The sequence below is a fragment of the Saccostrea cucullata genome, unplaced genomic scaffold, assembly GCF_032062105.1.
Source record: "Saccostrea cucullata isolate Sc308-1 unplaced genomic scaffold, CSIRO_AGI_Scuc_v1 ctg8878, whole genome shotgun sequence".
NCBI classification, from domain to species: Eukaryota; Metazoa; Mollusca; class Bivalvia; order Ostreida; family Ostreidae; genus Saccostrea; species Saccostrea cuccullata.
This window is the reverse complement of record NW_026925445.1, coordinates 4,818-8,170: the sequence shown is the minus strand read 5'-3', so window position 1 is coordinate 8,170 and position 3,353 is coordinate 4,818. Positions and strand designations below refer to the sequence as shown.

General features: G+C 32.6%; 1 long non-coding RNA gene across 1 annotated transcript; it reads left to right on the top strand.

The window, feature by feature from the left end:
• Window positions 1–984: 984 nt before the first annotated feature.
• On the top strand, window positions 985–3,133 carry LOC134268862 (uncharacterized). Its single transcript, XR_009992445.1, has 3 exons — window positions 985–1,210; window positions 1,474–1,684; window positions 3,008–3,133. It is a non-coding gene; the product is annotated as an uncharacterized LOC134268862 (long non-coding RNA).
• The last annotated feature ends 220 nt before the right edge of the window (window positions 3,134–3,353 follow it).

Below are 3,353 nucleotides of genomic sequence, written 5' to 3'. Positions count from 1 at the left end.
CACTTATTTTAGGGTGGAAATTATATATGGGTTATAACTATGTACCAAAAAAGTTAGGAAATCTTAAACTTTGCCAAATCAGTTATTTAACGGTTACATGAAGGATTTGGAGATAACGAACATTATTATATAGTTTATTCATAGTCCCTCTATAATCTATACAAACGCAAAGAGTTCATAACGCTACATATTCACCGGATTTTAGGCCGTATTCACCGGAGGGTCAATGCGCGTGCCACGGCATTGTGACTTCACAAAAAAAAACATCAAACAACGTTGTAATCAATGGTTGCAACGGCCGCAGCGAGCTACGTATCTGAACAGAATAACAATTATTCAAACCTATTTCAGGATCATTTTTTAACATTTGGACGTCTTACACATAGCAAAAGGAAAACGTATTCTGGAAATTTTTTTAATTTTCAACAATGAAAGATCGAAAATAAAAATGGTGTCGTCATACAGCCTTCAATGTTATTTATTCAAATCCCGACTATATAATAAAACAATTATATACTTTATAGGCGGAAGCCGCCTATTGCAAGAAGCCGCCTATTGCATTTGCCTTGATGACCTTTTTACCTCTCGAGATGTGAAAGGTCAATTTTGCCCTCTGACATGGTACTCCAAACGGATGTATCTTAAACTATGGGCATACAACCGTTACTCGTATTCGACACCCTTTCCAATCTTTATCGTTATTATCATATCAAAAGCGTGTGTTATGGCTGAATTTATTTTAACAATTTATTTTGATTTATGAAAAAAAGTCCAATGAAATAATAGCCTAATAATAGAACTAATAGTTACTTTAGTACTCCTGATACATTTCACGCTTGAGAGAAGAACGAACGACAGCTCTGTATGTTTAAAACAAAAACAAATGGGGTTCAACATCACGGGGTCCTGAAGCGATGTTTAGAAATATTACGAGGGACAAAATAGTTCAAGTAGGTATAATTATATTTAAGAATTAAAGACAGGTACATGTACACAGCTACAGAAGAACTAATCTTTTAAATAATCTATTGGATAATAGAAGAAAAGAGGTATGTAGTTCCTTTTATCAATTGTTTATTTATATTTATGTACTACTTTCGCGTAATAGTCTAACATGAGACGATTCAGCGTGAAATTATTGTCAACAAACCCACGTGGAGTACAAATGATTTACAATGGAAGTGACAGGCTTCTCTTCAACATTAGCAAGGTAACTTACGTTGTCTGATTAGCTTATCTTTCATTGTAACCTTTATCTTTATTGTTTTAACTTGAAAATGTCGCCTCCCTATGCAGACATGCTTTAATTAGATATCGTAACATGATACCTGTTTTGGTCGGTCTTGATCGAACGAACTGATACTGTATCTGCAAATAATTTCATGCATGCCTGGAAGAAATTATTTGAGGAATTATCATGCCCAGTCTATGTATACATTTATATATCCTGCATTTAATGTAAATATGTTGAAGGATGGACCAAAGCTATGAAAACTGGACAGTCTCAAAGACACAATTTTAGTCAGTATAGATGTGTCCCTATGGAGGCAGCTAACAAAGAGCAGGATAATTAACATTGCATGGTGAACATGTAGAAATTTCGCTCTGTGTCATCTCTAAATAAGAAAAACTCAATTCAGCACAACCGCAGTCAGATACACTATTCTCATGATTCTGTCAGAAGGTGAGTACATGTATATTTCAAGTGGGAAAAGTGTCATAAATTATGATACATATATGTTTGATAGCATAATGAATGTTCTTGTTATAATGACAGATATGAACCGAATATTTTTTGAAAGTATAATTTAATATTTTCTATTTTTGTTAAATTGATTTATTTTCTTTTTAATTTTTCAAATACACCAAAGTAACTTTTATCAGTCTATGTCCTGTATATCTTATATACATTTAATCTGTTTTCTTGCAAATGCATGATTACGAACAATAGTAGGCTTTTGAGAGAGAGATCAGATAGAGAGAGAGAAATACTGGAAAATATTAGGGAAGTCAAATCGATCAAATCATTTGATAATTAATGATCGCTTTCTCCGGTTGAATACTCGGTTACTAACGGTAAAATGTAGATAAAAGATTGTTCTTGAGCCTAGTTAATCTCTATTAACCCACAAAAATGTACAAATAAACAATGATTCGATTGGAAATTATTTTTTAGTACTTAAGTTATCTATCAAATAAAAAGCAAAAAAAAATTATGCACAATTGGTACACCAAAAATTACAAAAGGTTGTTTTGGATCTATTTGATCAACGCAAAAGGGAGGACAAACTGTTGTGCAGGTTTGTTTATTAAACTAGCGAAACTTCAAAAATAAGATATGGATGTTGAAGGGATTGCATGCTCATAGTCTTATAATAATTCATTTATTGGTTGTTTCCAGTTTATACACTAAAGTTAATTAGCAAATTGACTTTCATCTGTTTTGAATCTTTAGTTATTTATTTACTGTTGAAGTGGGTAGCGGCATTTCTATGCATGTCATATTTCACTGCTGTGTACTGCAAATACTTCAATCATTGTGATGTATACTTTAAACAATCGTTGAAGTCACTCATGCAAAAATTAAGGACCACAATAGTTGAGAACGACTATGTGCCTGCTAATTGGTCAGTAATTGCTGTATATTCACAGCTACATGTAGAGGTGATAAGGGGTGTTTTACAGCTAGGTGTAGATGAAAACATGCTAATTACTGTTTGCATATTTAAGTAAATATTGATAAGTTTTGATAAAAATATTTACTTTGAAAAAAGAAATTATTTAATATACATCCGAGTAACCGAGTATCCATTTTTAGTATTCAATACTTGGACGTTGGATCGAGTACACGGTTAATTTGACGTCCCTAGAAAGTATATTAAATATATCATAAAGACTATTTGAAGTCCTTGATTTCATTTATTGAAAGTCGGATAAGTTGTAAAGGAATATTTGCTAAATATAATTATGAGATATTCTTTATTTTTTTCACTTATTCACTTTGTAGAAAATTCTAACAAGAGACAGCTGTCAGGAGAATGGTGGAGACAATCTCCAGAAAAGAAAACGCTACTGATATTAGGATGCATGTACCAATATTTTACGATCCCGAAAGACAAATTTACCACAGGAATAAAAAAAAATATTGTCTGGCTTTCAAGGGCCTGCTATGGTAGGAGCTCTCCTGAAAAAATATCCAATGGATTTATTGTGGACATAATGACACAGGGCTCACCTGTCATCAGCATTAAAGACTTGTGATTTGTTCTACCTGGGCCATACGTGTATTGAATCAAGACATTTTATAGAATCACAAGCACATTGTAAATCTATGTAAGGTCTTCTATGTATGT